This window comes from Antechinus flavipes, chromosome 1 (assembly GCF_016432865.1).
Source record: "Antechinus flavipes isolate AdamAnt ecotype Samford, QLD, Australia chromosome 1, AdamAnt_v2, whole genome shotgun sequence".
Lineage (NCBI taxonomy): Eukaryota > Metazoa > Chordata > Mammalia > Dasyuromorphia > Dasyuridae > Antechinus > Antechinus flavipes.
In genome coordinates this window covers 312,179,273-312,193,471 of record NC_067398.1, presented here as the reverse complement: position 1 = coordinate 312,193,471, position 14,199 = coordinate 312,179,273, and positions in this window count along the sequence as shown.

The following is a 14,199-nucleotide window of genomic DNA, read 5'->3' as shown; positions in this document are numbered from 1 at the left end:
TGGGTGTGGCTTGAGGCCGGGATCCTGGGGACAGTGGTCTGGTGTCCAGGCCCAATGTAGGTGTGTTGCCTGGGACTCTCAGAGTCACCTGTGCTCATACTGTACCCCGCAGGGCCCAGGTGAACTGGAGCACGAGCCTGCCTGTTCCCTCCTCTGCATCGCTGCCTCAGACTGGTGCATAAAGGTTAGGAACGCACTAAGGAGAGATTCAGGTTGTAACAAGGGCTCTTAACAGGCTTTAGGCTCCGATTTAGCCCTCAAATTAGCTTAGGTTAACCCGTTCCATTTGGAGGCGCTCCCCTTTGGAGAGAGTGTAATTTCTGGCCGGGTCTCCATTTGAGGCAAGGGTTTTTATTTACATGGGAAATGCTAAAATCTGAGAACTGAATGAGAGGAACTCTTCAGTACAATTCCTTAAATTTTTGAAGATGAAGAAATTTGACGCTCAGAAGCCTCAAGTGACTTGCCTGTGGCCACACAGGTCCCAAGTCTTCTGGTTATCGTGTTCTTTTTCACTACACCATGCAATTCAACAAAATTTTATTAGGTTACTTCAGTGTGCATGAAGCCCTGTCCTCCATGGTAGGGATCTATTCTGTGCTCAAATGAAAACCAACTTAGCTTTGCCTCCCAAGGAGCTTGCATCGGAATTAGAGGAGGTAAGACATGTACTAATAAAAATGATACATGAAAAGGGTTAAGGGAGAGAAAAAAAAGGCATCCAGACCAGTAACTTTGCAACTTTTCTTTTTGTGTAGACTCATTTCTAACATTTAAAAATTCAATCTTTTTCCACTGTTTAGTGTAGTATTTTTTTGTATCCAGTGAGAAATATATGGGATGGGGGGAGGGAGCAGTGGGGAAGGGAAGACTGCTTTGAATTTATAAAGTTTTTCAAATAAATTTCAATTTTATTAAGCACAGCAGTTGAAGCTGTGTGGAACAGTGGATAGAGTTGATGAACCAGGAGTCAGGAATCTGTTTTCTCATACATTACATACCTTGACAAGTTATATGACCTCTCTGGGAGTGAAATCTCTAGCATTTATCTGTTAAACCAGGAACAGACTATGATTGTCATAAATGCAGGAAGTTATTTACCTTGAGGAAACTGAAGATTCTTTCTACTGTCACAACTGCATCTATAAAATGGAAAAATATGTGCAAGAAACACGTATATACACATATATAAGTATTTTCTGCCTATGGGAAATATTTTACTCATTAGAAAGAGGCATCTAATGAGATGCATTCATTGAATTGTCTTGGTCTACCTCCATCCCTCAGCCTCTGGTATAGGCCCATGATCCACAGTGTAGGCAAGGGCAGTTTGGTGTTGAAGTAGATATTGTCAGGCCCAGGTTCAAGAGATGTACATTCAAATCCAGCCTCAGACACTCTCTGTGTGCCTCTGGGAAAGTCACTTAATCCTGTTTACCTCAGTTTCCTTATCTGTAAAATGAACTGGAGAAGGAAATGGCCAACCACACCAGTATTTTTGCCAAGAAAACCCCAAATGGTGTCATGAAGAGTTGGCCATAAAACGTGCAAATAAGTGAGAGGCATCTAGGTTGTTCATTGGATAGAGAAGCAGGCCTGGATTCAGGAAGACCTGAGTTTTCAAATCCAAATTCAGACACAATAGCCATGTAGTCCTGAGTAAATCACTTAATGTGTTTGCCTTAATCCACTGGAGAAGGAAATGGAAAACCATTCCTATATTCTTGACAGGACAACCCCAAACAGGGTCAAAAAGAATCTGACATCATTAAGCAACAGCCAAGTGTAAATAAAATACTGCATTTCCATGGATGTGTACGCTAGAATTAAAAGAAATCGGGCCTCTTTCTTGCATCAATCTTAGGAAAATGTGACTGGAACTGAAGTAAAGGAGAGGAAGTATTTCCAGCAGCCTTGTAATGATCATTTATGCTGGGATGCTCTTCTCCTAGCTGCCTGAAGATGGCAGGATAGGACAATACAAAACAGGAACACAACTAGTGCTGACCTGAAATCCAAGAGACACTTTAGTTGTTAAAGAGTTTCACAGGGCACCTAGATAGTACAGTGGATAGAGCACCAGCCTTGAAGTCAAGAGGACCTGAGTTCAAATCTAGTCTCAGACACTTAACACTTCCTAGCTGTGTGACCCTGGGCAGGTCACTTAACCCCAATTGCCTCAGCAAATAAAAAAAAAAAAAACTAAAAAGAGTATCTCACAAGGTATGTAAGATATTTTAAGACTTTGGGGTAAATCCATATATCTGAATGCAGCTGTACAAGTCATAGTATCTGACTGGTTGTGTGACTGTACATATAATTCCATTTCTGGAGTAGCTCTGGAGTATTATAGAATGGGAAAAGGGAGGGGAAGCGTCTATATAATGCATACTATATTCCAGGCACTGTGATAAGAGCTTTTAACAAATATTATCCCATTTGATCCTCACAAAAATAGTTATCTTTATTTTGCAGTTGAGGAAACTGAGGCAGAGGTTAGATGATTTGCTCAGGGACACAGCTTATATAAGTATCCGACACTGAATTTGAACTCAGGTCTTTTTGACTTCAGATCCAGTGCTCTCTATTCAGTGCATCTCCAGCTGTTCAAATGTCTTCTAGGTAAGCTCTGTTCCCAGTTTCTGCTTTCTGTCTTCACCTGATTTGCCATCATTTTTAAAAATGAGCCTGCAGTTTAGAAAAATGAGAATGAAATGTGTATTGGCAGTTTGGGTAAGAAGTGGTAGATCACCTTTGGCTGAAGGTCCACATTCTTTTCTTGGATGAAGACCAATTTCTGGAATATCTGCCCAAATGATGTCTGCTTGAGGTATCAAGCTTTGGGGTAAGAAATTTAGGACAGAGTAGCTGGCTATGGAGCTGCTCTTTTTTTCAGATACTCATGTTCAGCCCCAGAGATTTTTACAGGTCCACACTCTCCCCTTTCCTCCTCCCATTCCAAGTCTACTGTCATAATAGATTCAAAGCTCTGCATAGGTACAATGTTGTATTTCTAGAAGTTTCTATTCTGGGTCAATAGGTTCTTTAAAAGGAGTGTTGGGGAGGGGGTAGAAGTAGGGAAGATGTCAGTTCCAGGAGTTAACAATTAGTTCCTAATTGTTATTGTTGAGTTTTTTTCCTTGATAAATTCTTCCTATTGACTCTATCCTAACTAAATCCTAGGACTAATAATTAAATCCTGACTGAGAGAGAAATTCTAACTTTGTCCAAGGAGAACAAAATGAAGACACAACCCTTAAGATCAATAGGTGTGATGACCTTTCTCTGACTAGCTGGGTGGTTCAGTGGATAAAGTCCTGGGTCCTGGAGTCAGGAAGACTTAAGTTTAAACTGAGCCTCAAAAACTTAATAACTGTATGATCAAGTCACTTAACCTGTGACTAATTATAAAATTGGAATAATAGCACCTACCTCCCAGGATGGTTGTAAAGTGAGATAAATTGTTATATAATATATATGTATTATGGATATAAAGTGAAATGTTTGGCCATAGTAAGAGCTTAAAAACACGAAACAATAAGTAGGGGCTTGTTTCTCCTTCCCTTACTCCTTAAGCTACCAATAAGTCTGCTCTTGGCTTATCACCAATCAATCAACAAGTGGCACAGTATCTCTTATATTTGTCTTTTTTATCTCCTTTATTTTCTCATAGCAAACAACTTAGTAAAACTTCCTGAATTATCTCAGTAGTCTAACATCATGGTATTCCTTCTAGCCTCTCTTCACTACAACTCATCCTTTGCACCATGACTGTAGTATTCTTTATGCCCAGATTTGGTTGTCTTACTTGTCATAACTCTCCAATGGTTCCCTGGTTGTTTATCAAATAAATTCCAATTTCAGCCTAGAACAGTGATTTTTCAAAGTATGAGTAAAGTGGGAGAGATTCAATATCAATCAAGTATCAATAAGGTTCAATAGAGTTTCAGAATTCTATCAGAGTTCTAGAATATTGTATAGAACTTATACTTGAAAGCTAATGAGAATGCTCAGCTATTAATAATTGAATGTTGTGATTTATCACAGCAAAGAACAGTATTGTATTGAAAGTTAGAAAGCTAGGAAACCACTGATGTAGAGTGACTACCATTTTCTAACTTTGTTTTACATTTTATTTCAAACCAAAGTTTTGTCACCTATGTCCTTCAATCCCTTACCTGTGTATCTTTGCTTACATCATTACTTGTGTCTGGAATATTTTCCAAATCTCAATCTATTGGAATCTTACCAATGCTTAAGCATCTTGCTGAAATGCCATTTTCTTGTAAAAAGCCTTCTCTAAATACTTCAGCTAGTTGAAAATTACTTTTCCCTCTTCAGTACTTGTAATATCTCTCTGTATGTCTCATTTTCCATTTTGTAGTATAGTTATTTGTAGATGAGTTTGTCTCCTTTAAATAACTGTCTAGCATAAAGACATTATTTGGCAGACCATTATAGGGCTTGGTAATCCACACCCTCCTAGTCCTCTGTCATTGTGGTTTGCCTGGTTTTTCTCCTTATTCTTATTCATTGCTTCATCAAAACCCCACCCCTACTACTCGGGGACTGTGTTACTTTGGGCTCTCATCTAGGGTTTGTTTGTTTTTTTCCTTTCAAAGTAGGGAAATAAAAAGTCACTAAATACACAATTACAAATTGAATATGGGACAAGTAATTTATTCCCACTCAGAAAGTAATGACAAGAAAATCAGAGGTCCATGCATAGGATTAAATCAGAATTTAGTATCTATTACTACTAGTACAGTTAGTTGGGAGACCAATAATCAATCTTTCTTGGGTTTTTGAAGAACTATTAAATTAGCCATGTTACATTTTATCTTGACACTGTTCAGTCAAACATTTTGATCTTCCAGGCTTTCTCCATTTTTCCACTTGCCACCAGCCACTGCTATTCTGGAGATACTTGCAGGATATCCAAGACCTTTTGCTTTTCTGGGATTCAAAAAATTTCCTCGTGACTTCATCTATCTTAAAAATTGCGGCTTAGTTTCTTAGGAAAGGAAATACAAAAGAGAGGCAAAGGCACACCCAGTGAGTTGAGTCTGTATTCCACCTGGGGAATGGCAGACCCAACACCATTATATATCCTATTGAAATCCCATCTTGTCACTGAGAAAGTTGTATCCAAGAAAATACCAATCAGAAATTCTCAATAACTGTGGTCACCAATTCCTCTAGTTTGGCAATCACTTAGGGCCCCATCCCCTCTTTCTTTTTCTAGATATATACACATGTATATATACATATATGTATATACATGCATGCATAAACATATACACATACATAAGAAGACTCATTTTCCTTAGTTTAAATACAACCAGACACACTAGTTGTGTGACTCCTGGACAAGTCACTTAACCCTGTGTGCCTCAGTTTCTTCATCTGTAAAATGAGCTAAGGAAGGAAATGGCAAATCTCACTACTATCTTTGCCAGGAAAACCCCAAATGTAGTCTGGAGGAGTTGGACACAACTGAAAAATGACTAAACAAAATATAGACAGATGTATACATATATTTGTGTGTGTGTGTCTGTGTGTGTGTGTGTATATATATATATATATATATATATATATATATATATATATATATATATAGGTGGACTAACTAAATGGATTATGTCTATAATAACCACATCTTTACTCACATGTAGTTTAACCTTTTCACCTCTGTTGTTGAGTTGCTTTTCAGTAATGTTTGACATGTCACAACCCCATTTGGGGTTTTCTTGGCAAAGATCCTAGAGTAGTTGGCCATTTCCTTCTTTGGCTCATTTTACAGATGAGGAAACTGAGGCAAATAGGATTAAGTGCCTTGCCCTGTGTCTTACAACTGGTAATTGAGGCCAGATTTGAATGCAGGAAGATTATTCCTAATTCCAGGCCTGGCATTCTGTCCATTGAGCCACCTAGCTGCCACTTTTCACCTCTATCCTGGACTATTATAATATCAACCTTATTGTTCAATCTACCTCCAATCTCTTCTTTCTTCAATTCATCTTCCAAACGGCTGCCAAATTGATATCTTTGTACTTTACTCCATCTAACATTTTTAATAGTTTATAAATATTTCCATTCTGATTATATAGTATTTTCAAATAAATCAAGGCCATATGATTTCCTTTCCTAGATTATAACCCAATTCTAATTAAAGAGTATTGCCTACAGCTCAGAGAGCTAATAAGTGTCAGAGGCAGCATTTGAACCCACATTTTTTAAAACTCAAATCCAGCATTCTATCCATTACAACACATTGTTTTCATAGAGTAGATATTTAATTTTTGTTGAATTAAATTATGGATTAAATGAAAGAATACTTTGAAGTTTAACCAGTATTTCCTATTTTTTTGAAGAATAAAATTATTGTCAACCATAAAGAAAAGCAAATATTAAAACAAAAAATAATCACATATAAACCCACAAACTTTAACTCATTTGTAATTTATTTAAAAATACTTATATTCATGTGACAAGTCTAAGGCTACATGTGATACTTAGGTATAGGTAGCTGAATACATAGATCATAGCCCTGGAGTTAGAAATATCTGAGCTGGTTCTTGTGAGGATCAAATGTGCTCATATATGTAAAGTGCTTAGCATAGTGCCTGCCACATAGCAGGTGCTTAGGAAATATTCTTTTTTCTGTGTTACTTTTCCTCTTCCCATCTGGGCCACTACTCTAGTGTAAGTAGTCCACATCAGACAACATTCAGCCTTTTTTAAGATTGCAGAAAGACATAGTAACACTTTACCCAAGGAAGGAGTTGGTCAGCCAGTGTCAGAACACAACAAACCAAGTGGTCTTGCCTGAGACTTTCTGCTGTGCCACCACAAGCCTGATGCCTCTCCTGTCAGTTTCTAATCTAGGAGTCATTAACTATTTTTAATATTTTGATAAATATTTCAAAATGTAACTTGTTTCCTTTGTGATCTTATCTATTTTATTTTATGTATTTAGAAACATTATTCTCAGGAGTCCATAGGTTTTACCAGACTGCCAAAGGGATCCATTACACACAAAAAAATGAACCTCTGAAATGAAGATTAATAAAATACTATTCCAAATGTCCAAATAAAATTTATGCCATGGCTCAGAATCTTTTAACTATGTTTTCACTTTCTTCTCTCTCATAGCCAACAAGCCCCCCCACCCCCACCCCCGGAAATCATCAGATTATGGCACTATATTTGTGTTTGACCTGTGGCAGAGCATTCTGAACTCCTATTGGTCTGATCAGACACAGCTGGACACATTAATTTGACTCTAACATAGTGATAGCATTTTGATTCTCTTGAAGAACGAAGGATAACAATCAACCTAGTGAAAATGCAAGGAACAGAGTTTTACACTCCTGCTTTTAGTACAATGCCTCCAAACATAACTCCAAAAAGTTGCAGGTTTGTCCTCCTAACATTTTTTTCTGCAATATTAAACGAACAATCTGAAGTACTCACTCTTTCCCCCAAAAACTAAAGAAACAAAAAGTCCAAATCTATAATAAGTTAAGCAAAACTGTATATTAATTTAGATATTGATAAATGTAATTCTTTGATAAATTTGATGAGTTTCTTGGGACTTTAATTGCATCTCTTGATGGTGTGAATTGGGTTTAAATTGGTTGGCTCTTAGAGTCACCTCTTTTTGCTAGCTTTGTAAGGCTGAAGGTTTATTGAAGAATTGAAGTGCCCTTTTAAGGAGAACAGAGCATAAGAGTTAAGAGTGACTCTGGGACCTGCGGAAATCCTGCTGTATCTCTAGGAACCACACATGGCTATCTTCAGAAAGAGTTTTCTGGGAATTCTGCATGGTCCAAGAGAAAGTTATTAGATCCCAATTTCCTGAACCCCAGGCTCCTCAATGGGAAATGGGAGATTTCCTGAATAATGTCCAGTCCTTAAAGAGTTTACAGAACCAGTCTTCAACAGAGAGAAGGGGGAGGGGAGCAATTTCCTGTGCTGTGCTGAATTCTTGGAGAATTTCAGAATCAAGCCTTCTAGAGAGAAAAAAGTAGAGGTCCTGAGCAGTACTTCACATTCAAAAATCCTGAATTCCAATCTTCTGGTAAGGAGAGGGGATTTGTTCCCAGGACACATTAGCCTTTTTTTTTTTTTTTTTTAATAACTTTTTATTGATAGAACACATGCCAGGGTAATTTTTTACAGCATTATCCCTTGCACTCACTTCTGTTCCGATTTTTCCCCTCCCTCCCTTCACCCCCTCCCCTAGATGGCAAGCAGTTCTTTACATGTTGAATATGTTACAGTATATCCTAGATACAATATATGTGTACAGAACTGAACAGTTTTCTTGTTGCACAGGGAGAATTGATTCAGAAGGTAAAATAACCCGGGAAGAAAAACAAAAATGCAAGCAGTTTATATTCATTTTCCACACATTAGCCTTTTGGAGAGAACTGGTATATGACCCTTGGAACTCAAGGAAAGGCCTAAAGCTTTGACAAGGATGAACAAAAACTCAAGGCTTTTCCCATTCCTACTACAATGAATTATTTGGATAGAGCAGGTGTAATGGGAAGAGTCCATTTCTTTCCAGGGGAGTTTATAAATTCTCAACATAGGATCATTAAACTGGACATCTATATAGGTCTGTGGGGTAAAAGTAAGATTTACCAGAATCTCAGGGGGATTGTCAAGTAAGTCCAAGTGTTTTTCCCATTAAGGGAAATCCAAGTCCTTGGATAGTTTCGGTAAGTCTGGGTTTCTAGGATGACAAAAGGATTCACTAGAATATTAGAAGGTTGTCACTTTAGTGGTCTCAAATTTGTTTCTCTTCTGAGGACAGTTTGACTTGCATGGTGGAGCTACCGTGTTTCCCTGATAATAAGACCTATCCCAAAAATAAACCCTCCCCTTACTGTGTAAGATTCCTCTAAAATAAGCTCTCCCCCGAAAATAAGCCCTATTGAGATTGCTACTGTAGTGAAGGTGATCCCCTGCGCTACACTACATTACATACCCTCTGTATGCACCGTTCCCTGCCTCCCCTCCCCCCCCCCCGGGGTGTAATGCATGCCGCGCTCCAAGCTGCATCCAATCAGAGCTGCAGCAGTCCTATAAATCTAAATATCCCATAATTATTCTACTTCTTTGAACCAGAATTCTGAAGTTCCTTTTCTAACCAAGACTACTTCTTCTTTAATCTTTTCTTCTGTCTTATCTTCTCCCAAACTTATTGTTTGTCTTCAGGATGATAGTTCCTCCATTTTTCCTCTTTTTTTCAGTGTATAAGAAAGTAATTCGTCCAAACAGCTAATCACCAAAAAGGGGCTAATTAAACTAATAGTAAAAATGTACCAATTCTACATGATTTCTTTATAAAGTGTAAATTAGTCCATTGAGGGAATTAGAAAGAAAACAACACAAGATTAAAAATGATAGCCCACAACTGCAAGTGACATTTAAAAGTTGGTTTAGTGTGTCCAGGAAAGAAACTCAAAAAGAAACAACTCCGATGAGACATATAGCTGAGAAAGTGGAAACATAAGTTCAGGAAACTACCACAGACAAAGAGACCAGGACTCTGGGAATGAGGCTGCTTGAACAGATTGAGCAAAAGGAATGTCAAAATGGAAGCTATATTGCTAAAAAATTTCCCCTGTACTACAGATCCCAAGGTTATAATCCTGTATTTCCTTTCTCTATTGGGAATCTTTTGTAAAAGGTTAAAATCTTTCCTTCTGGGCACAAGGAATATTTGTTTATCTTTGTTTTAAATATTTGATTTGTATTTATATGAAGTATTAACTATAAGCATTTGCTAATCTGACTGTACTTATGGAAATAAAGCTAATGATGATGGTGATGGTCCTGATAGTGGTAAATATCCCTAGGGAAAAATAAGAATAACAGTTATCACTGAGATGTTTTTGCCAACCTGTCTCAGGTTGGATGCTTAGAGTGACAAATAATAGATTTATAGAACATTCCATAGAACTTTGCAGCACAACAGAGAAGGAACATTTATACTGGAAAACCCATTTAGATTGGGATCAAACTGTATGACACATCTTTTCACCCCTTCTCTGACTTTTCTTGCCTCCTTTCACCATCTTGACTACATGGTTGATCAGTTCAACACATTCTCTTAGCTATCCTTGTTTGAATCCCTTTTCCCCTTTTCCCATCACTAGTCATGCCTTGCTAAATTCTAAACTTGGGTTATCTACATGGTCTCCCTTTATTTCTACTTACCTGGCTACTGAATAATTTTAGGGTAAGTAATCAAGTAATCGAATCTTGTTGTTCAGTTATTTTCATTTGGGTCTGAATGTGACCCTTTTTGGGATTTTCTTAGCAAAGATACTGGAGAGACCTGCCATTTCCTTCTCCAGCTCATTTTATAGATGAAGAAACTGAGGCAAATATTAAGCAAGCATTAAGTGACTTGTCCAGGGTTATCCAGCTAATAAATGTCTGAGACCAAGTTTAAAAGTCAAGAAGATGAATCTTCCAGGTCTGGAATTTTATTTACTGTATTATCTCATTGTTTTTAAATAAATGCAATCACTAGAAATTTATACAATCTAGCTCCATGTTGGACCACAATTCTTTTATTTTTCCATGATTAACTATCACATTCTCCATAGAAGCTATTTCAAACTACCTCCTCCTTCTCCTTCTCAGAATACTTCACCTCCTACCTTAGTGAGAAAAAAGACAGAAATAGGGAAGTTTGGAGGAGTCTTAGGTTTGAGGGAGTTGGGGTTATAATTAGTTCTGTGTTGGATCTGTTGAGTTTGACATGACAATGGGACTTCTAGGTGGATATATCTGGCAGACAGTAAGTGAACATGAGACTGGACAAGTCAATAGAAAGATTATATAGAGATTTAAACATTTGCATGAGATCTAGACATCAATTGAATGAGTATACTTGAATCCCTGGAAGTTAAGGAGATATTCAAGAATAATATATCTAAGAGAAGAGTCCTAGGTAGGTGCCTAGGAAATATACTCTTTTTTTTTTTTCTTTTTTCTTTTTTTTTTGCTGAGGCAAAAACTTGCCAGGGTCACACAGGTAGGAAGTGGGAAGTATCAAGTATCTGAGGCCAGACTTGAACTCAGGTCCTCCTGACTTCAGGGCTGGTGTTCTATCCATTGTTATACCTAGCTGCCCCCTGGGAATATACTCTATAAACAGGAAATAATAATAGTTAAAATTTATATAGTGCTTACTATATGCCAGGTACTGTGCAAAATGCTTTTATTTTTTCAGTTGATCCTTACAACAAGAATGGGAAATAGGTGCTATTATCCTAGTTTACAGATGAAGAAATTGAGAGGTTAAATGACCACTAGTAAGTGTTAGAGATTGGATTTGAACTCAGGGCTTCCTAACTTCCTAACTCCTGTCCTGGCATCGTAATCTACATTGCCATCTAACTTTCCCAATGGATGATGGATGATGGATAAAAATTCCATCACCACCCTAAAATTATAAAGTGGCAGTCATCAAAACCATTTGGTACTGGCTAAGAAATAAGAGAGATCAGTGGAATAGATTAGGTGCACAAAACACATAGTTAATGACTATAGTAATCTCCAAAGACTCCATTCTGTAATGAAAACTAATTGACAAAATTTTTTGGGAAAATTGGAAAATAGTATGGCAGAAACTAGGCACTGACCAACATCTAGCACCCTATATCAAGATAAGGTCAAAATGCGTTCGTGATTGAGACAAAGGGTGAAAGTATAAGAAAATTAGTACAGCAAGAAATAGTCTACCTGTCAGATCTAAGGAGAAGAGAGGAATTTATGGCTAAAGAATTAGAAAATATTATGAAATATAAAATGGATAATTTTGATTACATTAAAGTTTTTGCCCTAACAAAGTCAATGCAGCCAAAATTAGAAGGGAAGGAGAAAAATGAGAAAAATTTTTTACAGCCAGTGTTAATGATAAGGAACTCATTTCTAAAATATATAGAGAACTGACTCAAATTTATAAGAATACAAGTAATTTTTCAATTGATAAAAGGATATGAACAATTTTTAGATAAAATTAAAGCCATTTTTAGTCATATGAAAATCACTTTTCATAAGATAACTCTCAGGTACCACCTCATACCCGTCAGGTTGGGTATGATAACAGGATAAGATAAATGTTGGAGTGTTTGTGAAAAAATTGGAACACCACTACATCATTGGTGGAGTTGTGAAATGATGCAACCATTCCAGAGAGAAATTTTGAATTCTTCACAAAGAGTTATAAAATTGTGCATACCCTTTTGATCCAGCAGTGTCACTGCTGGGTGTGTATTCCAGAGAGATCATAAAAAAGGAAAAGGGCCCATATATGTAAAAATGTTTATACCAATTCTTTTTATAGTAATAAGGAACTAGAAATTGAGTGGATGCCTATCAGTTGGGGAAGGGCCAAATAAGTTATGGTATATGAAAGTAATAGAATATTATTGTTCTATAAGATATGATGAGCAGACTGATTTCCGAAAAGTCTGGAAAGACCTATATGAACTGGTGCTGAGCGAAGTGAGCAGAACCAAGAGAAAAATGTATACAGTAACAATAAGATTATGTGATGATCAACTGTGATAGATATGGCTTTTCTCAATAATGCAATTCCAATAGACTTGTGATGGAAAATGCCAATCACATCCAGAAAGAGAACTATGGACACTAGATAAGGATTAAAACATAGAATTTTCATCTTTTTTGTTTTCTTTCTCGTTTTTCCCCCCTTTTCAGTCTGAATTTTCTTGCAAATAACAAATATAGAAATATGTTTAAAAGGATTGCACATATTTAATCTATATCAGATTGCTGTTTTAGAGAGGAGAAAAATTTAGAACTCAAAAGGTTCCTCCCTCTCCCCTCCTTGAGGCAATTGGGGTTAAGTGATTTGCCCAGGGTTACACAGCTAGAAAGTATTAAGTGTCTGAGGCCCCTATTGAACTTAGGTCCTCCTGACTTCAGGGCTGGTGCTACATCCACTGCACTATTTAGCTGCCCTGAACACAAAATTTTACAAAAATGAAGGAAACTATCATTACATATAATTGGAAAAATAAAATACCATTGAAAAAATATTTAAATATTCCCCCATTAAATTTATTTCTAGGTGTGACATAGCCAATGAAAGAGTTCTTATAGAATAATGTTCCTAAAGAAAGCTCTTAGTTCAATAGTTGAAGAATATGGTATCTTGAATTCTGGGTCAATTCAGCATTGGACTTGGTTAAGCCCTTCACTCTTCAGGATCAGCTAGATTGCTGTGGCTACTGGGAAATTGTGCTATAGAATCTAGTTGTTTTACCTCTAATAGATCTTCCTTATCTATGAAGTATATCAGATCATGACCTGATCCATGATGTCTTCGATTCACATTCACCCAAGATTAAAAAGTAACACACAAAAAAAGAGAGAAGATACAACTCACTATGCATTCATGACTACATGGCAACCTTGGGTGAGGAGATAAGTCAGTGGACAGTAGTTTCTGCTTTTTCTGCAATCAGAAGCTAACAACATTTCTTCCTTTTCCTTGAATACCATCAGGAAAAGAACTTTTGTTTGTGCTTTTTTGTATACACATTCACCTTTGGCTCAGAAGATATTAAAAGACTTTTCACCATGATTCAGTAAACCAACAGCAAACAGGTATTGAATACTTACACATTCTCTGAATTGGAGTTAAGGATTCTTTAGTAAGTATCATAATGTGGAAGCAGATTCACCAAGCTTTCACTAAGGTTGTCACAGGCAAAACCTGCTGCCAAGAGCTAGTCTCTTATAGGTCAGTTACCCATCCTATCTTAGAGATGGTCTAGAATCAGGGCAGGACTTTCCTCAGGTTTGGGAGGGCATTCCAAATTAGGCTGATTTTCTGCTGTGGAAGTTGTTCTTCCTTTGATGTCAAGTAGGTGTGGGATCTCAATTTAAAATATGCTGTTAAGTCTTTAATGATTTCCAGATTTCTTACCTTACTTTCTGAGCTTCATTTCTCACCAGCTTCAGTCTTCTGGACTGGACTTTATCATGGCCCTGGAAACTTTTGACCTAGGGAACACCTTCAGTCTGGGGACTCACCAGACCGGTCACTTCTTGCCTTGCTCTCTTTTCTGAAGAAACTTTTATCATTTCCAAGTGATATAAGGCTTCTGGGGATAAAGGCCTGAGCCTAGCAAAGCTAATTCT